The 27,359-nt window shown below is 42.4% G+C and overlaps 1 protein-coding gene and 1 long non-coding RNA gene across 2 annotated transcripts in view; one reads left to right on the top strand and one right to left on the bottom strand.

The window, feature by feature from the left end:
* Positions 1-27,359, bottom strand: part of LOC117511335 (spindlin-1-like) — a 72,833-nt gene that overhangs the window by 43,811 nt on the left and 1,663 nt on the right. The window lies entirely within an intron of this gene.
* Positions 12,214-12,776, top strand: LOC117511336. The gene is made up of 2 exons (XR_004560933.1): positions 12,214-12,291; positions 12,554-12,776. It is a non-coding gene; the product is annotated as an uncharacterized LOC117511336 (long non-coding RNA).

Here is a 27,359-nt window from a genome sequence, read left to right on the forward strand (position 1 = left end):
AAATCCACTAGACAGGCTGCGGAGCAGCACAGGTAACGCACGACAACGGTGGTAAAAAAAAAATAAAATAAAATAAAAATCCACTAGACAGGCTGTGGAGCAGCACAGGTAACACACGACAACAGTGGTAGAAAATAAAATAAAAATCCACTAGACAGGCTGCGGAGCAGCACAGGTAACACACGACAACGGTGGTAAAAAAAAAAAAAAAAATAAATAAAAATCCACTAGACAGGCCGTGGAACAGCACAGGTAACGCACGACAACGGTGGTAAAAAATAAAATAAAAATCCACTAGACAGGCTGTGGAGCAGCACAGGTAACGCACGACAACGGCGGCAAAAAATAAAATAAAAATCCACTAGACAGGCTGCGGAGCAGCACAGGCAACGTACGACAACGGTGGTAAAAAATAAAAATAAAAATAAAATAAAAATCCACTAGACAGGCCGTGGAACAGCACAGGTAACGCACGACAACGGTGGTAAAAAATAAAATAAAAATCCACTAGACAGGCTGTGGAGCAGCACAGGTAACGCACGACAACGGCGGCAAAAAATAAAATAAAAATCCACTAGACAGGCTGCGGAGCAGCACAGGTAACGCACGACAACGGCGGCAAAAAATAAAATAAAAATCCACTAGACAGGCTGCGGAGCAGCACAGGCAATGCACGACAACGGTGGCAAAAAACAATAAAAATCCACTAGACAGGCTGCGGAGCAGCACAGGTAACGCACGACAACGGCGGCAAAAAAAAAAATAAAAATCCACTAGACAGGCTGCGGAGCAGCACAGGTAACGCACGACAACGGTGGTAAAAAAAAATAAAAAAAATAAAATAAAAATCCACTAGACAGGCCGTGGAACAGCACAGGTAACGCACGACAACGGCGGCAAAAAATAAAATAAAAATCCACTAGACAGGCTGCGGAGCAGCACAGGTAATGCACGACAACGGTGGTAAAAAAAATAAAAAAAATAAAATAAAAATCCACTAGACAGGCCGTGGAACAGCACAGGTAACGCACGACAACGGCGGCAAAAAATAAAATAAAAATCCACTAGACAGGCTGCGGAGCAGCACAGGTAACGCACGACAACGGTGGTAAAAAAAAATAAAAAAATAAAATAAAAATCCACTAGACAGGCCGTGGAACAGCACAGGTAACGCACGACAACGGCGGCAAAAAATAAAATAAAAATCCACTAGACAGGCTGTGGAGCAGCACAGGTAACGCACGACAACGGCGGCAAAAAATAAAATAAAAATCCACTAGACAGGCTGCGGAGCAGCACAGGTAACGCACGACAACGGTGGTAAAAAAAATAAAATAAAATAAAATAAAAATCCACTAGACAGGCCGTGGAACAGCACAGGTAACGCACGACAACGGTGGTAAAAAATAAAATAAAAATCCACTAGACAGGCTGCGGAGCAGCACAGGTAACGCACGACAACGGCGGCAAAAAATAAAATAAAAATCCACTAGACAGGCTGCGGAGCAGCACAGGCAACGCACGACAACGGTGGCAAAAAACAATAAAAATCCACTAGACAGGCTGCGGAGCAGCACAGGTAACGCACGACAACGGTGGTAAAAAATAAAATAAAAATCCACTAGACAGGCTGTGGAGCAGCACAGGTAACGCACGACAACGGTGGTAAAAATAAAATAAAAATCCACTAGACAGGCTGCGGAGCAGCACAGGTAACGCACGACAACGGTGGTAAAAAATAAAATAAAAATCCACTAGACAGGCTGTGGAGCAGCACAGGTAACGCACGACAACGGTGGTAAAAAATAAAATAAAAATCCACTAGACAGGCTGTGGAGCAGCACAGGTAACGCACGACAACGGTGGTAAAAAATAAAATAAAAATCCACTAGACAGGCTGTGGAGCAGCACAGGTAACACACGACAACGGTGGTAAAAAATAAAATAAAAATCCACTAGACAGGCTGTGGAGCAGCACAGGTAACGCACGACAACGGTGGTAAAAATAAAATAAAAATCCACTAGACAGGCTGTGGAGCAGCACAGGTAACGCACGACAACGGTGGTAAAAAATAAAATAAAAATCCACTGAACAGGCTGTGGAGCAGCACAGGTAACACACGACAACAGTGCTAAAAAATAAAATAAAAATCCACTGGGCAGGCTGTGGAGCAGCACAGGTAACACACGACAACAGTGCTAAAAAATAAAATAAAAATCCACTGGGCAGGCTGTGGAGCAGCACAGGTAACACACGACAACAGTGCTAAAATAAAATAAAAATCCACTGAACAGGCTGTGGAGCAGCACAGGTAACACACGACAACAGTGCTAAAAAATAAAATAAAAATCCACTGAACAGGCTGTGTACCAGCACAGGTAACACACGACAACAGTGCTAAAAAATAAAATAAAAATCCACTGGGCAGGCTGTGGAGCAGCACAGGTAACACACGACAACAGTGCTAAAAAATAAAATAAAAATCCACTGGGCAGGCTGTGGAGCAGCACAGGTAACACACGACAACAGTGCTAAAATAAAATAAAAATCCACTAGGCAGGCTGTGGAGCAGCACGACAACAGTGCTAAAAAATAAAATAAAAATAAAAACGAAAGCGTTAGCAAGCTAGTTAGCTTGCCAACGCTGATGAAAGTTAGCTGATAAAAGTGCTCCGTCGCGATGTTTCGACCGTTAGAGGTCTTCTTTAGGCGTTGGAGCACGGTGAAAAAGTAAAAAAAAAAAAGTAAAAAAGTCTTGAAAAAGACTGTTAATTCAAAGAACTCAAACAGCTCAGTTCAAACAGCTAACAGATACAGCAGAACACCGCTGTGCTCCGGAACAGGAAGACGACGATCTCACCCCAATCCAAACTCAATGCAGATTCGAGATTCATCACTGAATATGACTTTCATCCAGTCATCCACAGTCCACGATTGCTTTTCTTTAGCCCATTGTAACCTTGTTTTTTTCTGTTTAGGTGTTAATGATGGCTTTCGTTTAGCTTTTCTGTATGTAAATCCCATTTCCTTTAGGCGGTTTCTTACAGTTCGGTCACAGACGTTGACTCCAGTTTCCTCCCATTCGTTCCTCATTTGTTTTGTTGTGCATTTTCGATTTTTGAGACATATTGCTTTAAGTTTTCTGTCTTGACACTTTGATGTCTTCCTTGGTCTACCAGTATGTTTGCCTTTAACAACCTTCCCATGTTGTTTGTATTTGGTCCAGAGTTTAGACACAGCTGACTGTGAACAACCAACATCTTTTGCAACATTGCGTGATGATTTACCCTCTTTTAAGAGTTTGATAATCCTCTCCTTTGTTTCAACTGACATCTCTCGTGTTGGAGCCATGATTCATGTCAGTCCACTTGGTGCAACAGCTCTCCAAGGTGTGATCACTCCTTTTTAGATGCAGACTAACAAGCAGATGTGATTTGATGCAGGTGTTAGTTTTGGGGATGAAAATTTACAGGGTGATTCCATAATTTATTCCTCAGAATTGAGTGAGTCCATATTTTTTTCCTCTGCTTGGTCTAAAAAAGTAACCGTTACTGACTGCCACAATCTTTTTTTCTTGATTTCTTATAGTGTTTCTTAAAGCCAGAAAGTTGCCATTTGAAATGACTTTAGTTTTGTGTCATGTCTGTGATCTGCTTTTTTCTACAAAATTAAACAACTGAATGAACATCCTCCGAGGCCGGTGATTCCATAATTTTTGCCAGGGGTTGTAGAAGTAAGCGGCGGCACGTCATAATTCTTAATTCACAATTCATTTTATTGTGTAAAATATTTGTATACATGTATATAACGATACATCATAACAATAAAAACAGCTATTAACAATTTTAAAATCTGGTGGCATTCATTATACTATAATACAGATCATAATTTGCTTAAAAAATATCTGTACTCGAGGATAAGACCACTTCAGGTGGCAAACTATTCCAAATCTTTACTGCTCGGTTACTAAATAAATTTTTTCTCACATTCAATCTAGATCTATTAACTTCCAAGCACAATTCATGGCCTTTAAGGCCAGTATACCTTCTCATTTCAAAAAATACAGTGGGGTCAACATTCTCAAAGCCGTGCAAAATTTTATATATTTCAATCAAATCACCTAGGGTTCATCTGTCTTCAAGACTTGTGAGACCCAGTTGCAAGAGCCTATCCTCATAAGGCAAATTTTTTAATTCTGGAACCAACTTAGTGGCCCTTCTCTGTACGTCAAACGCATCCAACACTTGAATCTGGCAAAGCAATTTCAGAATCAAACTTTGACCCGATCTATCACAATCACGTTAAATTTAGACCAGTTTCTGTCAACGACGTTTGCAAACTGCTGGGGTAGATAGTATTGTAGCAAAATCAGTGAATGTATCAGCTGGAGAGCCGATCTTTCCACTGGCTACATTATTCAACTACTTTCTGAAAACTGGTATCATTCCGAGTGAATGAAGACATTTACTGGTGACCTCAGTATTCAAAGATGGTAAAAGCTCAAACTACAGACCAATGTCTGTTATTCCATTATGCATGAAAGTTTGAGAAATCAATCCACACACAACTTTACAAACAGATAATAAAAAAACCTACCTTCTCATTAATTTCCAATCTGGCTTTAGACTGGGCTGCTCCACTAACACAACATTTTTGGGTATATGTGATTATTTTCATGACCAAAAGAGACTCAGAAATGTGACCGGTGCATCTACCTAGATCTAAAAAAGGCTTTTGACACGGTCAAACCAGACATTTTATTACAAAGGTGCTTTGATATTGGAATCCAAGAAAATGAGTTTCAATGGTTTAATAACTACTTCACAATCAGAACACAGATTGTTTCACTGAGTGGCACCCACTCATTCACACTCCCTGTCCTGCCCTTGGCAGAAAAGAACTATAAAACAACGTTTTAGCACCATCTAGTGGTTATTTGCTAGAGCAGGAAATTGCATGTTAATACAGGAAGTTGTCATATGCAGCTGCCTTTTCATCCTCATGCACAACTAGGAGGAGATGTGTGTTCCCTTCTGCAGCCATCCATTTGTTTAGGCTTGTGAAAGCATCATCTGTAAGTTTTTTCTTGTTTGTTGTCTCATATTTAAGCCATATTTGACAATATTTTGTTATAAGACGTGTTAGTTTGACACGTATGGTAAAATGGGAACAGACTACATTTAAAGCTGCATTTAAAGTGCACGTGCATTGTCATTTCATTCACATACAGCATAAATGTTTATGTTATGTACAGTTTCACTCTGGTTTATGGATGCATCATCAACGGCATCTTATTAAAGGGCAAGACTCAGATGATTCCTGACTCTGCATTTCTTAAACAGAGTTTGGCTGGCTGTTAATTTGTGTCACCACACGAAGAGAACAGTACAGTGAAAAGATGTAAAACCTGCAAGCAGCGAATCACATGGTAGTGGACCTCACGCTCTTTCTGTGTCATGTCTGAAGAAGGCAGATCAGTAACCTTAGCAAAGGAAGCTAAGGATGATGGAACAGGAGGCTCTACACGTTATATGACAGAATACACGGCTGAGCTGCGCTCAAGACACTCACGTTCATCTCGCCACTCACATCGATCTGGGTCATCTGCTGCAGCGGTTGCAGCCCAAGCTCGGGCTGATGCTGAAGCTGCACGTACACGTGCACTATTTTCACAAAGAGAAAATGCTATCAAACTTGACAAAATGAGGTTGGAAATGAGCCATCAGCTTGACCAAGCAAAGTTAGAAGCAGATCTAAATGTGTTACATCATGAGAAAGAGGCAGCTGCAGCTCTAGCTAAAGATGAAATACTAGAGGCAGCAGCATCAGAGTTTGGAGAAGACTTACCCAGAAAGATAGATCATACAGTTTCAATAGAGAGGAAAATGGAACGCACAAGAGACTACGTGAGGGCTCAAGCTCACTTCACAGGAAGCCATATAACCACAGAACACTCAGTTAAGAGAGAACCATCTCTATACTCAGCGATAAGCAAGCCGCTTCACCCTTCAGACCCTGTAATTAAAGAGGAAAAAATTACATCACACCTGAAGCGAAGCAAAGTTGACTCAACTTATTCTCGTCCACATCACTCCGATCATGGAGATAACTTTGGTACAAGTCCACACGCAGCAGTCCATCATCAACCTCCATCTCGAGATATGCTTGATCTAGCAAGATTTCTAGCACGTAGAGAGCTTGTGAATACTGGGCTCACAGAGTTTGATGACCAACCAGAGACTTTCAGGGCATGGAAGTCTGCTTTCATTAATTCTACGTATGGCCATGATCTTATGGCTGGTGATGAACTGGACTTACTCACTAAATGGTTGGGCAAGGAATCTTCGGGGCATGTGAGAAGGATCCGGTCTGTCCATGTGTCAGACCCCACAGCAGCTCTAGAGATGGCTTGGAATAGACTAGCAGAGTGCTATGGTGCATCCGAGATTATCGAAAATGCACTTTTCAAGAAGCTGGATGCCTTTCCTAGAATCTCAAACAGAGACTTTGTCAAGCTCAGAGAACTTGGAGATCTTCTCATGGAGCTTCAAGCAGCAAAGGATGACGGATACTTGCAAGGTTTGGCATATTTGGACACAGCTAGAGGCATTAATCCCATAGTTGAAAGGTTGCCACATTACCTGCAAGAAAGATGGATTTCTCATGGTACTAAGTACAAAGAAGAGAATCAAAACTGTTTCCCTCCGTTTTGGTATTTCACCAACTTTATCTGTCATGAGGCCAAAGCAAGGAATGACCCTAGCTTCACCATTCCCAATAGTAACCCTGTTAAAGCTGACAAAGCTATGCCCAGATTCAGCAGAACACCCATCACTGTCAACAAAGTAGATGTCACCCCCAAAAAGGTCCCAGACACAGATCAACTTCCAAAAGACAATGACCTAAACAAAAACTGTCCTCTGCATAAGAAGTCACACCCACTGAAAAAATGTTGAGGCTTCAGAATGAAATCACTGGAGGAACAGAAAGGTTATTTACAGGACAATGGGATCTGTTTTAAGTGCTGTGCATCTTACTCCCATTTGGCACGCAATTGCAATGCTGCAGTCAAGTGTTCAGAGTGTGGCAGCGAAAGCCATTGCACTGCCCTCCACCCAGATCCACCTCCTTCAACCTCTCAAGCATACAGCTCCAGTTTAGGTCATGGTGGGGAGGAAGACCCCTCATCTGCATCACCAACTGTAAACAGTGCATGTACAAAGGTCTGTGGTAAAGGATTTACTGCCAGGTCCTGTTCTAAGATATGTTTGGTCCAAGTCTATCCCAAGGGTAAAGGAGAGAATGCAGTGAAAATGTACGCAATGCTGGATGATCTGTTGGGAAAGTGTAGTGACACGGACCCACAACAGGGGGCGCAAATGAACGGTCAATAGATGAACCAAAATATAACAATTTAATGTTGTGAATGTGCACAACGAACATACAGACAATCTCAGAATATCACAACAGTCAATACACAAAGGTGACGTGTGGGCAGGCTCGAGGATAGAAGACGTCTGTCCTGAGGAGAGCCGGAACCACACGATTTCCGCCGCCCCAGAACCTGGTGAATACTGGAGCCGCCAAGTCCCGAATTCCCAGGTGATCACCGTCCCCGACTGTCGGATCTGGTACTGCTGGCGAAGAACAAAGACAGTCAAGTGTGGGTGTGTGTACACCCAGTAACAATAACGGTGGGAATGCCACCTCCACCTCACACTCAGCGCGTTGCAGCGGTCTCAGCTGAAAAGGAGCGCCGTCTTGCACAGCCTCCTCAAAAACGACCGGTTCTCCTGCAAACACTCACAATAAACAGATTTACAAAAGGCTGAGGATATTACCTCCAATGAAGTATGATATCTCGGCAACAAGGTGGAGATGACGTCTGGTCTTTATGGAGTGAGATGATGTTGAGTAGATGGGTGACAGCTGTCAAGAGGTAATGAGCGACAGCTGTCACCCCCGGCTGTGTCCATGGCGGCAGCGCCCTCTCGTGCCTGAAGCCCGCACTTCAGGCAGAGTGCCCACTGGTGGTGGGCCAGCAGTACCTCCTCTTCTGGCGGCCCACACACAACATGATCAGAGCAACAAATCACTGGCAAAGTCAGAGTTCTTTGAGTACTTTCACATCAACAGCGACGCATCTCCCTACTCACTCAAGACTTGTGCAGGCATTACAGACACAGCTGGCAGAAGAGCTGAGGGTTACCAGATAGAGCCTGTGCATGGTGGAGTCAGTCTATCACTTCCTGTACTGATAGAATGCAATGAGATACCCGACAACTGATCTGAGATACCCACATCTGAGGTTGCTTATCACCATCCACATCTCAAGCCGATTGCCAAAGAAATCCCGAAGCTGGATGAAGAAGCTCAAATCCTGTTGCTGCTAGGCCGTGACATCTTAAGAGTGCACAAAGTGAGGAAGAGAGTAAATGGACCTCACAATGCCCCCTTTGCCCTCAAGTTGGATCTGGGCTGGGTAATAGTAGGCGATGTGTGTTTGGGCAGTTGTCATGTTCCTAAAGTGCAATGCTTCAGAACCTCCATTTTGGAAAATGGTAGGCCTTCAACATTCACACCTTGTGAAAGCCACATCAACGTCAAAGAAAAGTTAAGCATGCAAGACGGAAAACAACATGGATTCCATCATATACCGAAAGGCAGCTTGACAACAAAATCAGAAGATCAAATTGGACACACAGTGTTTGAACAGACAGAGAATGACCATAAAGTTGCTGTCTCTATAGAGGATGAAATCTTCTTGGATATCATGGAAAAGGAAATATTCCAAGACGAAACAAACAGTTGGGTTGCTCCTCTCCCTTTTAGACATCCAAGACCTCCTCTACCAAATAACAGAGAGCAAGCTCTGAATCGCCTCTTCTCATTGCGACGCACTCTACAAAAGAAACCAGAAATGAAGCAGCAGTTCATCAACTTTATTCAGAGGATCTTTGAGAATGAACACGCTGAAGCAGCACCTCCTCTGGCTGAAGGTCAAGAATGCTGGTATCTGCCGACCTTTGGTGTTTATCACCCAAAAAAGCCTGAGCAAATCAGAGTGGTATTTGACTCAAGTGCACAATACCAAGGTCTTTCTCTCAACAGCGTCCTCTTGACAGGACCCGATCTAAACAAAAACCTCTTGGGCGTCCTGATCCATTTCAGAAGAGAATCAGTTGCAGTGACAGCAGATATCCAGCAAATGTTCCACTGTTTCATGGTAAGGGAAGACCACAGAGACTATCTGAGGTTTTTGTGGTTCCGTGACAATGACTTTGACAAAGACGTCATGGAATACAGGATGAGAGTCCATGTCTTTGGAAACAGCCCTTCTCCTGCAGTAGCTATTTTCGGGCTCCGACAGGCAGCAAGAGAGGGTGAACCTGAATATGGTACAGACACGCGTAAGTTCATAGAGCGTGACTTTTATGTGGATGATGGTCTTATATCACTTCCCACTGAAGAGGAGGCCATCAGCCTACTAAGAAGGATGCAAGCTTCACTTGCAGAGTCAAATCTCAGGTTGCATAAAATTGCTACCAACAGTGCAACTGTGTTGTCAGCATTCCCTTCAGAAGATTGTGCCAAAGGCATTAAAGACCTTTACCTTGGAGATGGAAATGTGCTCATTCAGCGAAGCCTTGGCCTTTGCTGGGAGTTCGCTACAGACACATTTACTTTCCAGACACCAAGTGGTAACAAGCCATTCACAAAGCGTGGAGTCTTGTCTACAGTCTTTATGATCCAGTCGGCTTTGCAGGCCCAGTTACAATACAAGGGAGATTTCTGCTCAGAGAACTCTCCAAAGAAGTTGACGATTGGGACACTCCACTTCCAGAAGGAAAGCTCAAGGAGTGGGAAACATGGAGAAACTCTCTCAATGATCTTCAACGACTTCATATTCCTCGAACATATACCTCAGAGACCCTCTCAAAGGCAAAACGCACAGACCTCTGTCTTTTTTCTGATGCCTCCACTAAAGCAATAGGTGCAGTCGCATACCTCAGAGTCCAGTATGATGATGGAAAGTGTGACGCTGGTTTCATCCTGGGAAAAGCAAAGCTGACCCCTCAAAACGAACCAACTATACCCAGACTGGAGTTGTGTGGAGCTGTGCTAGCTGTGGAGATGTCAGATTTTATTCTGCAAGAAATGGATATCGAGCCAGATGAAGTACACTTCTACTGCGATAGTAAAGTTGTGCTTGGATACATATACAACCAAAGCAGACGCTTTTATGTGTATGTACACAACAGAATCCAGAGGATCAGACAGTCGACAAGACCAGAGCAATGGCATTACATTACTTCCGAGCTCAATCCGGCTGATCACGCTTCCAGATCTGTCCCTGCTTCTCGACTTCGAGACACAAGTTGGTTGACAGGACCAGCTTTCCTCATGACCACATGACCTTACGACACCTACCACCTTTCAACTGGTGAGTCCAGAGAACGACAATGAGATTCGCCCCCAGCCCCAAGTAATTACATCTGTTACAACTGTAAAAAACAAACAACTTGGCACAGAATGCTTTAAGCGGTTCTCCACATGGAACAGTTTGGTGAATGGACTTGCTTTACTCATCCACATTGCTCGTTCTTTTCAGTCCCCACCTGACAAATCCAAGTGCACTGGTTGGCACCAATGCCCAGAACCCCTACCTCAAGATGAGTTAGCCCAAGCCCAGAAAGTAGTCATCGTCTCGGTTCAGAAGTCAGTTTTCACAGAGGAATACAATGCACTCATCGAGGGGAAAAGTATTCCTAAGAATAGCCCTCTGGCCACACTGAATCCTGTCCTCGATGACAGTGGACTAATGCGAGTCGGTGGTCATCTGGCCCATGCACAACTGAACAGCAAAGAAAGGAACCCAGTCATCCTACCAGGTCGCCATCACATCGCCATCCTTTTGATACAACACTACCACAACCAAGTCAAGCATCAGGGTCGCCTGTTCACTGAAGGAGCTGTACGTTCTGCAGGTTTCTGGCTGGTTGGTGGCAAAAGTTGCATCAGCAGTGTTCTTCACAAATGTCTCATATGCAGGAAGCTTCGTGGGAGAAGTCGCCATCAGATTATGGCCAACCTACCAGAAGAACGGCTAAGTACATCTCCTCCATTCTCCTATGTTGGCCTGGATGTGTTTGGTCCGTTCATAGTCACAGCTCGCAGAACAAGAGGAGGACATGCAGACAGTAAACGATGGGCCATACTTTTCTCTTGCATGAGCACCCATGCAGTCCATATCGAAGTTATTGAGACAATGGACACTTCAAGCTGCGTTAATGCACTCAGACGGTTCTTTGCTGTCCAGGGACCTGCAAAGCAGTTACGCTCCGACTGCGGAACCAACTTTGTAGGAGCAAGTAAAGAGCTGGGACTCCACAAAATGGCAAATGACCCCAAGGTGCTGAAATACCTGAGGGACAACTCCTGCACATGGGAGTTCAACCTGCCCCATGCCTCCCACATGGGAGGTGCCTGGGAACGTATGATTGGGATTACCCGGAGGATACTGGACTCCATGTTGATGCAGGCCAAGTTCAGACCTCTCTCCCATGAGGATCTTTGCACTTTTATGGCGGAAATCTCTGGAATAATCAATGCCAGACCACTAACTCCTGTGTCGACAGATCCTGACTCTCCCTTGATACTCAGTCCATCCATGTTGCTTACTCAAAAAGTTGGACTACCCCCTCCAACTGGAACATTCTCTGGAGGTGACTGCTTCAGACAGAGATGGAAGATGGTTCAGAGTCTTGCTGACCAGTTCTGGCATCGGTGGAAACGTGAATATCTTTCCACCTTGCAGACCCGCCGCAAGTGGAGAACAGCACAGCTTAACATCCACAAAGGAGACCTTGTTCTGATGAAAGATACTCAAGCAGCCCGCAATGAGTGGCCCATGGCCCTTGTGTCAGATGTTCTCAAGAGTCCAGATAGAAAAGTTCACAAGATAGAAATCAAGGTTTCCAAAGATGGATCTTGCAAGACATACCTGAGACCAATCAGATTGTTCTCCTGTTGTCAAGAGTGAATCAACAATGTTAGGTGGATATGACATCTTACAGATGCCAGGTGGGGAGTGCCCTGCCCTTGGCAGATAAGAACTATAAAACAACGTTTTAGCACCATCTAGTGGTTATTTGCTAGAGCAGGAAATTGCATGTTAATACAGGAAGTTGTCATATGCAGCTGCCTTTTCATCTTCATGCACAACTAGGAGCAGACGTGTGTTCCCTTCTGCAGCCATCCATTTGTTTAGGCTTGTGAAAGCATCATCTGTAAGTTTTTTCTTGTTTGTTGTCTCATATTTAAGCCATATTTGACAATATTTTGTTATAAGACGTGTTAGTTTGACACGTATGGTAAAATGGGAACAGACTACATTTAAAGCTGCATTTAAAGTGCACGTGCATTGTCATTTCATTCACATACAGCATAAATAAATAAGATATTTTAATTAGAAATTAATATGGTATGCAGTGAGCTAAAGCTACTTTGTCATTAAGCAATGTTTGCTATTTCTGTTTATGTTTTGTACAGTTTCACTCTGGTTTATGGATGCATCATCAACGGCATCTTATTAAAGGGCAAGACTAAGATGATTCCTGACTCTGCATTTCTTAAACAGAGTTTGGCTGGCTGTTAATTTGTGTCGCCACACGAAGAGAACAGTACACTCCCAATAACTTGTGGCATCTGTAGATGTTATACGGTACCTCTGCATTTATGTGGGCCATCTTGAATAAAGATATTATTATTATGATTATTATTATTCTGATCTTTTTGTTTGTGTCAGTTTAATAAATTACAACTAATCATAAAACCAAACTACCATAACTAAAAGAAAGAACATGTTGGTCACCAGTGCAGTCTGGTATCAGTCTCATATTTAGGGCTGTGAAATGAAAATTGTGAAATCCGAGGAAAATCTGAAGGGGGGCTGGGGAGCGCAGCCCTCCAGGAGCCGGGGTTTAGGGCCCACAGGGCCCCAGAAACCAAACTAATTTTGTATCTACTGATACATTTTCAGCATCTCCTGGAATAAAAAAAATCTCAAAAGAAGTGCATACTAAATGAGCCTAGATTCAACCTTTCATTTGAACTGTCAATGATAATGTTGAAATAACAGAATATGACATGGAAGTAGGACCTGGAATGATTTTCCTTTTAACCGCAAACCAAATTATGCATTAACTCAGAACAATTAAACTACGTGAAATTCATGAAGACTAAAAAGACTGTTAAAGTATTTCAAAAACCACAGCTAAAGCTTGTATAATATTTTGAAAATCATGATAAAATATCAATAACATACCTTATAGCAAAAAAAGTCACATTCTTATGTAAAGTCCTGTAAATCCATTCAAAGCCACAATGTCGTTTTTTTTGTTTACAATGAAAGAAAGTCTACATGAATTTAAAATGTCACATACAGTTGTATGCAAAAGTGTGGGCACCCCTGATAATTTTCATGATTTTCCTTTATAAATCATTGGTTTTCTGGGTCATAAATTTCAGTTAAATATATCATACGAGGGCTGTCAATAAAGTAACGGTCCTTTTTATTTTTTTCAAAAACTATATGGATTTCATTCATATGTTTTTACGTCAGACATGCTTGAACCCTCGTGCGCATGTGTGAGTTTTTCCACGCCTGTCGGTGACGTCATTCGCCTGTGAGCACTCCTTGTGGGAGGAGTTGTCCAGCCCCTCGTCGGAATTCCTTTGTCTGAGAAGTTGCTGAGAGACTGGCGCGTTGTTTGATCAAAATTTTTTCTAAATCTGTGAGACACATCGAAGTGGACATGGTTCGAAAAATTAAGCTGGTTTTCAGTGAAAATTTTAACGGCTGATGAGAGATTTTGAGGTGATTCTGTCGCTTTAAGGACTTCCCACGGTGCGAGACGTCGCTCAGCGCTCTCAGCCGCCGTCGTCAGCCTGTTCAAGCTGAAAACCTCCACATTTCAGGCTCTATTGATCCAGGACGTCGTGAGAGAACAGAGAAGTTTCAGAAGAAGTCGGTTTCAGCATTTTATCCGGATATTCCACTGTTAAAGGAGATTTTTTTAATGAAAGACGTGCGGACGGGTCCGTGCGTCGGGACGCAGCCGACGCGGTGCGGCGGCACAGGAAAAACATCTCCGTGTTGATAACCATTTGTAAAATCCAGGCGGCTTTTGATGGCTTTCAGTGGAGTGAGTATATGAGAAATTGTTTAACAGCAGGACATGTTCCAACTTGTCCTTAAGGCTTCCAACAGAGGTGTTTTTCCTGTGGCGGAGCATCGCGGCGGCTGCGTCCGGACGCACGGACCCGTCCGCACGTCTTTCATTAAAAAAATATCCTTTAACAGTGGAATATCCGGATAAAATGCTGAAACCGACTTCTTCTGAAACTTCTCTGTTCTCTCACGACGTCCTGGATCAATAGAGCCTAAAATGTGGAGGTTTTAAGCTTGAACAGGCTGACGACGGCGGCTGAGAGCGCTGAGTGACGTCTCGCACCGTGGGAAGTCCTTAAAGCGACAGAATCACCTCAAAATCTCTCATCAGCCGTTAAAATTTTCACTGAAAACCAGCTTAATTTTTCGAACCGTGTCCACTTCGATGTGTCTCACAGGTTTAGAAAAAATTTTGATCAAATAAAGCGCCAGTCTCTCAGCAACTTCTCAGACAAAGGAATTCCGACGAGGGGCTGGACGACTCCTCCCACAAGGAGTGCTCACAGGCGAATGACGTCACCGACAGGCGTGGAAAAACTCACGCATGCACACGAGGGTTCAAGCATGTCTGACGTAAAAACATATGAATGAAATCCATATAGTTTTTGAAAAAAATAAAAAGGACCGTTACTTTATTGACAGCCCTCGTATAGCAGACGAACACACTGATATTTGAGAAGTGAAATGAAGTTTCTAGTATTTACAGAAAGTGTGCAATAATTATTTAAGCAAAATTGGGCAGGTGCACAAATTTGGGCACCCTTGTCATTTTATTGATTTTAATACATTTAGCACTAATTATTAGAACACAAAATTGGTTTGATAAGCTCATTGACCCTTGACCTCCTTACACAGGTCAATCCAATCATGAGAAAGGGTATTTAAACTGGCCATTTGCAACTGTTTCCCCTCTTTGCATCTCTTCTAATGAGTGGCAACATGGGAGCCTCTAAGCAACTCTCAAATGACCTGAAAGAAAGATTGTTCAACATCATGGTTTAGGGCAGGGGTGGGCATCGAGGGCCGAGACACTGCAGGTTTTCCATGTAACCAATCACCTTAGCAGGTGGGTTGATGATGAGCTTCTGCTCTGAACATAAACACCTGGTTGTCAATGAAATCACCTGCTGAGACACCTGATCATTAATGAAGTCACCTGCTGAGGCGATTGGTTGCACGGAAAACCTGCAGTCTCTCGGCCCTTTATGGCACATGATTGCCCACCCCTGGTTTAGGAGAAGGATACAAAAAGTTATCTCAGAGATTTCAGCTGTCAGTTTCCATTGTGAGGAACATAGTGAGGAAATGGAAGACCACAGGCACAGTACTAGTTAAGACCCGAAGTGGCAGGCCAAGAAAAATCCCAGATAAGCTGAATTGAAGGATGGTGAGAACAGTCATAGTCAACCCACAGGCCTGCTCCAAAGACCTACAACTAGGGATGCACCAATCCATGATTTTTCACTTCCGATCCAATCCCGATACCTGAATTTGGATATCTGCCGATACCGATACTTTTCTGATCCGATACCAGAGCACTGTTTACTTTAATAATATTATTATTGTTGATTTTAAATGAGGATTTTCTTAAAAAGGAGACCTAAAACTTGAGCTACAATTTGCCAGGAGATTTATCAAAGATGAAAGCCTAGATGTGAAGTTTTGGTGAAAGAATTAAGTACTTTTATTTTTTATAGACTTACAGCCTTATTTTGTAGACTTAAAAGACAGCACTCTCTCTCTCTTTATCTCTCTTGCTTACTTTCTCTCTCCCTCCTCTCTCTTTTTCTCTCTCGCTGTTTTCGTGCTGCGCAAACTTCAAACTTTTGAGAAACACGAAGCCTTTCAACTGTAAAATAAATGTATCATCACTGACACTTGTGCAGGATTTTAATGGAGACTTTTCCCATTCAGCAGACAGAATCTCTGTTCACTGTCCTTGGCTGCACGCTGATCTGGCTTTTACAGCCTCGGGACAGAGAAGCAGCTAACTTTTTAGCACACATTTTCAGCAACAATTCAGTTAATTTTTCGTAAAATCCGTGCTTGACGAACAGACAATTTGAACCCGAGAACCGGGAAGAAATGTTATATGGCTGGGGGGGCCTGGCTGCCTTTTTGTTTCTGTCCTTTGTTTCTCCTTCCAGGTGGCTTGCATTTGGGACTGAGTGGCTGTGTTGCTGAGGTTATCAGGACCTCACCCTGATCACCTGCGGCTCGTCAGGACTCACAGCTGAGGTGCATCTATATGGATTGGAACATGGTGGCATTTAAGACTGGAGTATACAGTGTGTATTTGCCAGAGACTCGACCTTGTGACCAGACGGGTGAGATCGTCGTCTCGGGAGCCATCTCATCATCAGTAGATGCAGAGAACGTCCAGGGTTTGATGCACAGTCTGTGAAAGAGGAGGGGGTGAGGTCTCACGCTCGTCAGCACACTTCCTGAGGTACGTTAGATTTTGTGACTAACATTTATACAGTCAGTAAATGTGGTGTCCCTCACACCTTTATTATATTGAGCTGTACGTTAGTCATGTATCGGCTTCCACTGCAGTGGAGTTTTGTGAACCGGATGTTCCATGCCTGCAGGTTGGGAAGCTGATTAGTAATCAAGCCAGGAAGTGTTTGCTGTTTGTGCACCTTTGAGTGGTCTCTCTGTGTGTAGAGTGTGGACTCACATAATGGTTCCTTCTTTCACAGACTCGGTTTGTTGCGGCCACCTGGGGGGTGTCGGCGGGGTCCTTGGGTCCGAACAGCTTCTGGCTCCGGACCGTTAGCGCTGCTGGGAGCGCACCACGCCAGACCGCACTTTCTTTTGTATTTGTTGTATCACTGTTATGTATTAAATTCAGTTAGCCTTTGTACCGTGCTCTGCTTATGTCATACTGGGTCCTTCAAACGCTGGTCGGTTCTCCGAGCTGCGTCCGACACATAACAAGAAATTTGCTGCTAACCATAGCAAGAACACTGCGGAAGAGAGCTCAAACACCCCGGCTTCAAAAACTTCCCCCCTCTCCTCCTTTCACTCGGCAGTAAACAAGCAGAGAGCAAACAACAGCAGTTGAGGATTCACAGTGTCTCTTCTCCATTATTGGAAAAAGTGGCGGGTTGGATCGGTATTTTCCGATACGCAAATTACGTGGGTATCGGAACCTGATACCGATTCGGGATCGGATCGGCCCCATCCCTACCTACAACATGATCTTGCTGCAGATAGTGTCTCTGTGCATCGTTCAACTATACAGCACACTTTGCACAAGGAGATGCTGTATGGGAGAGTAATGCAGAGGAAGCCTTTCCTGCGTACTCACCAGAAACAGAGTCACTTGAGGTATGCTAAAGCACATATGGACAAACCAGCTTCATTTTGGAATAAGATGCTGTGGACTGATGAAACTAAAATTGAGTTATTTGGACATAACAAGGGGTGGTATGCATGGCTGAAAAAGAACACAGCATTCCAAGAAAAACGCTACCTACAGTAAAATTTGGAGGTGGTTCCATCATGCTGTGGGGCTGTGTGGCCAGTGCAGGTACTGGGAATCTTGTTAAAGTTGAGGGTCACATGGATTCCAGTCAATATCAACAGATTCTTGAGAACAATGTTCATGAATCAGTGACAAAGTTGAAGTTGTGCCAGGGCTGGATCTTTCAACAAGACAATGACCCTAAACACTGCTGAAAATCTACTAAGGCATTCATGTAGAGGAACAAGTACAACGTTCTGGAATGGCCATCTCAGTCCCCAGACCTGAATATTATTGAAAATCTGTTGTGTGACTTTAAGCGGGCTGTCCATGCTCGGAAACCAACAAACCTGACTGAACTGGAGATGTTGTGTAAAGAAGAATGGTCCAAATACCTTCAACCAGAATCCAGACTCTCATTGGAAGCTATAGGAAGCATTTATAGGCTGTTATTTCTGCAAAAGGAGGATCTACTAAATATTGATGTATTTTTTCTGTTGGGGTGCTCAAAGTTATGCACCTGCCTAATTTTGTTTAAAGAATTATTGCACACTTTCTGTAAATCCTATAAACTTCATTTCACTTCTCAAATATTACTGTTTGTCTGATATATGATATATTTAACTGAAATTTCTGATTCAGACAACCAATGATTTATAAAGGAAAATCATGGAAATCATCAGGGGTGCCCAAACTTTCACATACAACTGTAATCTTGTCTGAAATCCTGTTTGAACAGCACAATGTTTTTTTCCCAGGGACAAAAAACATTCTTACGGTGTTTCCTGAGGGCACAAGATGCAGTTCCCTTTTCCTGTTTCCTTTTTCTGTGTTCATAATGACGAACTTTAAATTCAATCCAGCGCCAATTCCACAGATTCTTGTCCTTATTAAACTTTTTCAAACCTTGTTTCTCGCCATCTTGCCTCTCTCTGACGTCACTGTGACACAGACATGCCGCAAAATTATTTTAAAAACCTGATGGCTCTTAAAGTATGCGATGTCCACATGCTACATTTATGCTACACGCGATGTGTAACCACACTGCGCAGCTGCTGTGTTCCTGCATGCACAAAACCATCGCAGCATGTATTTTTAAAAACTTTTATTCATTTTGTTCGTCACAGCAGCTGCACGACCCTGCCCACACGATGTGTAACCACATCGTGCAGCTGGTGGCACTGTGTTCCCGTGTGCATGAACCATCGCACTGGCATCATGCAAGCATGCCCGTCGGCACAATGTTTCGTGGTTCGCTCATACGAGCTACCCCGACGGGTGTCGTCCTGAATTGTGTATATTCGCACTACGTTTAAAGGGGCCCTAAACTTTTACAGTCTTTTTTTTTTTTTTGCCTCATACAATGCTGATATTCTTTGAGTCATCCCGTTATTCTATAAAAAAATATTATCCACTGGGCAATTCCAGCATTAATCACGTTACATTTAAAACAACAGATGCTTGAATAAAGGTGTGTCCCTCTTTTATGACTGGACTGAACATTTGTATTTTTTCATGGTGAATACTAAACACCAGTCTCTACAGCCACATAGCACAACATCAGAAATATCTTTCTTCATTGTCCTTGCTGGGCACATTTTGTCTCCGTTACTCACGTTACATAAAAATCACATGGCTTTTTTTTTAAACTTAAGTTTGCTTTCACCTTTTTGTTAAACTACAGAGGACAGAGCAAAATGATCTATTATAGTTTAAACCTTTATTAATAACCTCTTCAAAAGAACATACAAATTGGAACAGACTAACATTTGTCTTTATAGACATTAAAAGAATAAAAGTTGTGTTACTCACATTACGTTACTTATGATACATGTTCACCAAGAACACTGCAGTGCATTAAAACCTTAAGTTTTTGAAGTGACGACTGCCAAGTAAGCAATTAGTAACTCTGTGAAAACTGTTGACTAGCCCTCCCCCCCAACACCACCCCACAATCATTGATCAATCTTGTCCATCAACCATGGAAATACAACGTCAATAGTCTTGTACAAGAAAGTTCAGTGGAGTATCTTTCTGAGTTCCTGATACTCCCTTTGTATCTCTTTCACAACGTCTTCATCAATCGAAAAGGGATTTGGGGATTTTCCCCCACTCTCTTATTTAGCAGGAGTAGGGGAAAAACTACAGAGGATCTTCAGACAGCACAAAATCCCAGTTTACTTTAAACCTGTTAACACCTTGAGACAGAAATTATCCCTAGAAAGGATCCCTAGTTACAAACAGAGCAATGTAGTGTACTCTATCAGATGTCAGGAAAACTGTAACAAACACTACATAGGTGAGCATAAGCAGCTGTTACACAAAAGGCTGTACCAGCACTGCAGAGAGGGCACCAGTGGACCTCAGTCTGCAGTTCATCTCCACCTTATGGCCCAGTCACACGGCACTTAACGAAGGGTGACGAAGCCCTGACGAAACAAGAAATCTGGACTTTCGTTGACTGTCGTTGACATCGTTTAACCTTCGCGCAGCTTTGTTCCTGCAGCGGGCGCTTCGTCAGGATTTTTAAACTGTTGAAAAATTTGAATGAAGGGCAACAAAAACCTCAGTTAGTCTGTGCTTCGTTTTGCTGTCGTTCTTAACGTTTTTTAATCGTTTGTGTAGTTTTTGTAACATTGTTTAATTTGACTTCGTTGGAGCAGCTGAACGTTTTCACACAGCACAGAAGCCGGTTTGTGAGCTCTGAGGCTGCTGCTGCGTTCATGTACCGTCGGAAATTACAGGGCAAACTCAGCCTGCTTGCTTGGATTTTTTTTTATCTCTGTGTGTGTGGGGGGGCAGCTTCAATGGGCTCAGGCACATTACATAGGACAGAATTAATCTTTTGTGTGGATATAATTAATTATTTTGCCACAAGCAACTGTTGAATTTGAAACAACAAAATAGTTGTGTAATTTCTGACGGTACTTGAATGCAGCATCAGCGGCAGCAGGAGCTCCTGCGTGCGCTTATTATTTTGTATTAAATATAACAATATGAGTGTAGGAATGACAATCCAGTCCTTCTGTACATGTGGCAACAGGAAGATGAATCAAAATGATGATATAAAGATCTGTTCTGAAGGAAGAATTAACGTTGTGGATCAGTGATCAGCTGGTGGAAATAACCGCACGTGTCAATGCGCGCATTCACACGCACTGATTAATTTACTGCTCTGATATATTCAATCATCTTTACACATATTTATATTTATTCTCCCTTTTGACAGTTTTCTGTTATAAATCAATATATATGTCTTAGAACATAATACTGTGATACAGCAGTGACCACGGAACACTTTTTTTTTTTTTTTAATTGGAGCACGACGGAGCACGCATCGTGTCAACAGACAGTGTGGATTCTGATGATGGTGGAGATGATCCCTCTTTTGTTCTGGACAAGGAACCAGAGCAGGTGGTCCATCGACATCTCCACAGATTCTGTTTGCAGTTTCTCCAGGACTCAGGCGCTATGAGCTCTGTTCCAGCGCCGAGTGCTGGAGCAGCTCCAGCAGTGGCTCCAGGTGCATTTTGTTGAGATCGTGAGCTTCGGTTTTTTTAAGTTCCTCTTTCGTCCCTTTTGCGCTCTTGCTTCGCAGACTGTTCGGTGATAAAAGCTCTTTTTTCCACCTTTTCTCAACGAATTGTAACGTTTTTTTACTTTTTCCCTTCGTTCAGGAATCGTCGTGTGCCGTGTGACTGGACCATTAAAGACACTAACCACACGTTTGAGGACAAGGAAGTTAAAATCTTAGCCAGAGAGAAGAAATGGTTTGAGAGAGGGGTGAAGGAGGCATTCTATATGAAACAGTTGAAACCCAGCCTTAACCGGGGAGGGGGTCTGAGACACGCTTTGTCCCCTGTTTACAATGGGGTACTCAGGTCAAAGCCGTTTCAGTCTTTTGTTCATGGTAATGAGTCATTCATGTCATCAGGAGAGGAGTCAGTCCCATTGTTAGGAGGAACAGCTACCCTGTCATTAGGAGGGTGCTAACTACAGCACAATAGGTGCTAATTAAAGCAATTGTTTAGTCACTAGCCAATAACAGTCTGCCTCTTGGTAGGAGGGGTCTGGTTAGGTTTAAAACTCCAGCTTTTGTGGCTTGTGTTTGTTCTTCTCTACAAGAGTCAAGACAGAAGTCTGACTACCAGAGCAAGAATTTTAGCTGAGGAAGCTTCTACGATTTGAAGTGAAACGTCCCCGCGTCAAGCAACCCAGTCCAGTCGAAGATTCAAGCTTCTCTACTATGTTTGTTTGATGTCGCTGGATTGAAATTTGTTATGACATGACACAGATTCAATTTCTCCCACCATACAGGAAATGACATGTATTACCTATTGCATTGTGGGAAAACAACCTGCCACCTATGTTTCAAAGTTAAAACAATAGCTAGTTGGCTGCCACCTATATGTTAAAACAATAACTAGTTGGCTGAATGAGTAACTTTGTGGTTCAGTGATGAAGTGAGTGTTACTCACGTTACACTACACGTTACTCACGTTACAGTGTTACTCACGTTACAGATTTTGAAGCACTTCTGCCCAAAGGCTATGATGGATTTTTCTGGTTTTGTTTCATGAATATAGTAATTTAGGGTGGAAGAGATGAATGCAGGAATCTGGCTGTCATATCTACCAGCACTGTCAAACTAGAGAAAAGTTCATCATTTTTTGTTACTCACATTACCTAGAAGAACTACCTCATTTTCGTCGCCCAGGCTAAAAAACACAAGGCTTACTTTTGAAATTAATATGTTGTTCTCAATACTCTAATAAGAATATTAAGAGAAAATAGTTATAAATTCTGTATTAAGCTCAGGACTTGTGTAATACAATGAGGAAGAAAAACTGTGTTTTGGGCTTGAAACTTGCTGTTTTGTTGGGGCAAAAATTAGATGTGCAGCCAAAAACCTAAGGTTGGCTGAACTGGAAATCCTTGTGTTTCTCGTACTTGGGTACCCTAAGGACATAACCAAGTGGTATTTGATGTGATATTTACATTTTGATAATTCTCCTGCCATGTTTACTTTATGCTGGAATTGCCCCACTGATTTGACTCTTTTTTTCTGTTGCCATGGAGCTTCTAGTGATGGGATGAACAACACTGGTGCATCAACACTGTGCCAAGCACACAAGAGTGAAACCCCATATTGGTGCGCGTATATCGCTTTAAGAAAAAAATCACGTGACCGATAAAGGAACTGTGTCGTTCGGCTGCGCCGTGCCAAATTGTGTTTATAAGGAAACAAACTCTATCGACATGTTGCGTATTTGTTGGATGGAGTTTTGCTGTTGGATTTTTGCTTGCCCTCACCTCCACTGACTTCATGGATCGTTCAAAGACGTTTCCCCAGTCTGGAATAATTTTGATCTTTTGACGGCAAATAAGATAACCAGAAAACATATCCACACCTTTATCAATTTGCACTGAAATTGTTATGTTCACCATCTTCATCTGTACCGTGTGAAAGAGTTTTTTCTAAGGCAGGGGAACTGGTGTGTAAGAGGAGAAATCGCCTTGGAGAAAAGACACTTCAGAAACCTTTGTTCCTCAATAAAAATGCATAAATGAATCTATTTTTACTCTTTTATTTCGTATGCTTTAACACTTAAGTTAACAAATTTCCATACATAAGTTACAAATTTTAACTCTGAATTTTAATACAGACAAATGTGCTATATTTTACAAACCAACTCAGTTTAGCATTTACACAAAAAAGGTTTTAAGCAAATTTTAAACTCTTCTCATGAACAGCTTAACTCGACACACAAATTGAGCACATGAAATTATGCAATGATGAGATCATATTTTAAATAGAGGACTGGCAATTAACTATTTCACAGGCTGATGTTGCGTTTGTAGCACGTAAGCTTTTCCATCATATTTTCATTTTATTTACCTGCAATGATTTTATAACTACTGCAGGGGTCACTATTGAGCGACCAACACTGTCAATACAGTGTCGACACAGTTTGTGTAGTGTGTCAATACACTCCTTGAGGTATCATCATCCCATCACTGGGAGCTTCAACATTAAAAAAATCAATGTGCATCATTTACACTTGTAATTCACATCTCTTCTCTAATTTTAATAAATCCATCTGCACAGTAGCTCTTCTTAGGTATCGATTTCCGATCACTCTACATATTGCTCAAAAATATAAAAACTTTCAACTTTGTAGACATGGATGTTTCACAAAAATCCAGTTGGCTGTTTCTTGTGAAATATTTATATTAGCTCAGATTATTTTTTATAGAAAACCTGGGAGATGAGGGTAAAAAAGCTCTTTATCAAGATAAACTGCAGGTTTTTAACGGTTCTTCTCATTTGAAATCTCTATTAAATGTTTTCCTCTTCATTTTTGGCAGGCTAATACATTATAATGTGGCAATACGTTTTTATTTTTGGATTACTGGCAGACGCAGGTTTTGTGTCTTGTAATCCCATGTGGGATGGACCAGATGTTTGACATAACACAGAAAGAGAAAGAAAAAAAAAACTTGCTATTGTTATTGATAACCTTAAACATGTTTTTGCTATTAACTATAAGTTTCATATCTTAATCTTAGGGTTCCCAGGAACGGTGTGCACATGGCTCATATCTGTTTGTAACCACCAGTATTTCTCCACTGGGTCACTGCACCCTTACTGAGGTCTTGTATCTGTGTGGGCTCTATAGGAAGACACAATCACATCTCTTATCTGCATGGGAAGCAAGGTCCTATTTTTTGTCCAGATCACGTGCTGAGCGTACAGATACGGGTGGACCGCACCTTCAATCGTGCAGCCAATAGGAACAGGTTGCCAGAACAGGTCCACCCATTGTAACAGGGACCACACTCCTCACCCAAGCAGTATGTCACTGTCTGGGTGTGTGGTACACGGGCTCCACATCCAAAAACAGGAAGGCATTGCAGAGGGTCAGTGGGACCGGTTGGTTGAGAGGGACAGTGTTTTGTACAGTCAAGTGATCAGGCCGGATGGAGCTGGCGCAGTGTTGCACTTGCTGTCGCCTGTGCCTTTAAAAACCGATGTGTTGACTGAAGTTCATCAGAGGCATGGTCAACAAGGGGTCGAGAGGACCTTAGAGCTCATTACATCAGCAGTGTTATTGGCCAGGGATGTCTGCTGAGGTGGTAGATTGGTACTAGGCATGTGAGAGGTGCCAGGTGGCCAAGGTGAGCCAACCGGTGGTGCATGGCCCTATAGGAGACCTTTTGGTATCCCGCCCTAATGAGATCCTTGCTATTGATTTTACAGTTTTAGAGCCTAGCCATGGTGGAGCAGAAGATTGGATGTGATATGTTGCTCTTTTATGATATATTGTTTTTATGATGTGCTGAAGAGATGCTGCTAAAACAAAGTTTCATGGTGTACACAATAACAATAAAGTTCTATTCTATTCTATTCTAAGATATTTTGGTAATGACAGACGTCTTCAGTAAATACATGTGGCCTGTCCCCACTCATGAACAACGGGTGGCCACGGTAGCTCACGTTTTGGTTGCAGAGTGGTTCTCAAGGTTCGGTGTTCCAGCACAGACAGATTCAGACCAGGGGCAGGAGCTTTGAAAGTGTGCTTATTCAGCAGTTGTGCAGGTTTTACGGTATAGAAGAGTTTGCACTACGCTATACCATCCATCAGAGAATGGCCAATGTGAGCGCTTTAATGGAACACTTCATGATTTGTTGTGCACCTTGTCTGTGTCTCGGAATTTCATTGGAGCTCCTGTTTGCCCCAAGTCTTGTATGTGTATAACAAAACAAAAAAAAAAAATCAATTTTATTTATATAGCGCCAAACCACAACAAACAGTTGCCCCAAGGCGCTTTATATTGTAAGGCAAAAGCCATACAATAATTACGGAAAAACCCCAACAGTCAAAACGACCCCCTGTGAGCAAGCACTTGGCGACAGTGGGAAGGAAAAACTCCCTTTTAACAGGAAGAAACCTCCAGCAGAACCAGGCTCAGGGAGGGGCAGTCTTCTGCTGGGACTGGTTGGGGCTGAGGGAGAGAACCAGGAAAAAGACATGCTGTGGAGGGGAGCAGAGATCAATCACTAATGATTAAATGCAGAGTGGTGCATACAGAGCAAAAAGAGAAAGAAACACTCAGTGCATCATGGGAACCCCCCAGCAGTCTAAGTCTATAGCAGCATAACTAAGGGATGGTTCAGGGTCACCTGATCCAGCCCTAACTATAAGCTTTAGCAAAAAGGAAAGTTTTAAGCCTAATCTTAAAAGTAGAGAGGGTGTCTGTCTCCCTGATCTGAATTGGGAGCTGGTTCCAGAGGAGAGGAGCCTGAAAGCTGAAGGCTCTGCCTCCCATTCTACTCTTACAAACCCTAGGAACTACAAGTAAGACTGCAGTCTGAGAGCGAAGCGCTCTATTGGGGTGATATGGTACTATGAGGTCCTTAAGATAAGATGGGACCTGATTATTCAAAACCTTATAAGTAAGAAGAAGAATTTTAAATTCTATTCTAGAATTAACAGGAAGCCATTGAAGAGAGGCCAATATGGGTGAGATATGCTCTCTCCTTCTAGTCCCTGTCAGTACTCTAGCTGCAGCATTTTGAATTAACTGAAGGCTTTTCAGGGAACTTTTAGGACAACCTGATAATAATGAATTACAATAGTCCAGCCTAGAGGAAATAAATGCATGAATTCGTTTTTCAGCATCACTCTGAGACAAGACCTTTCTAATTTTAGAGATATTGCGCAAATGCAAAAAAGCAGTCCTACATATTTGTTTAATATGCGCATTGAATGATATATCCTGATCAAAAATGACTCCAAGATTTCTCACAGTATTACTAGAGGTCAGGGTAATGCCATCCAGAGTAAGGATCTGGTTAGACACCATGTTTCTAAGATTTGTGGGGCCAAGTACAATAACTTCAGTTTTATCTGAGTTTAAAAGCAGGAAATTAGAGGTCATCCATGTCTTTATGTCTGTAAGACAATCCTGCAGTTTAGCTAATTGGTGTGTGTCCTCTGGCTTCATGGATAGATAAAGCTGGGTATCATCTGCGTAACAATGAAAATTTAAGCAATGCTGTCTAATAATACTGCCTAAGGGAAGCATGTATAAAGTGAATAAAATTGGTCCTAGCACAGAACCTTGTGGAACAACATAATTAACCTTAGTCTGTGAAGAAGATTCCCCATTTACATGAACAAATTGTAATCTATTAGATAAATATGATTCAAACCACTGCAGCGCAGTGCCTTTAATACCTATGGCATGCTCTAATCTCTCTAATAAAATTTTATGGTCAACAGTATCAAAAGCAGCACTGAGGTCTAACAGAACAAGCACAGAGATGAGTCCACTGTCTGAGGCCATAAGATGATCATTTGTAACCTTCACTAATGCTGTTTCTGTACTATGATGAATTCTAAACCCTGACTGAAACTCTTCAAATAGACCATTCCTCTGCAGATGATCAGTTAGCTGTTTTACAACTACCCTTTCAAGAATTTTTGAGAGAAAAGGAAGGTTGGAGATTGGCCTATAATTAGCTAAGATAGCTGGGTCAAGTGATGGCTTTTTAAGTATTGGTTTAATTACTGCCACCTTAAAAGCCTGTGGTACATAGCCAACTAATAACTCAGACAGAACAATCGGAGAGAAAGAGTCTAACCAAATAC

The sequence above is a fragment of the Thalassophryne amazonica genome, chromosome 5 (genome assembly GCF_902500255.1).
Source record: "Thalassophryne amazonica chromosome 5, fThaAma1.1, whole genome shotgun sequence".
Lineage (NCBI taxonomy): Eukaryota > Metazoa > Chordata > Actinopteri > Batrachoidiformes > Batrachoididae > Thalassophryne > Thalassophryne amazonica.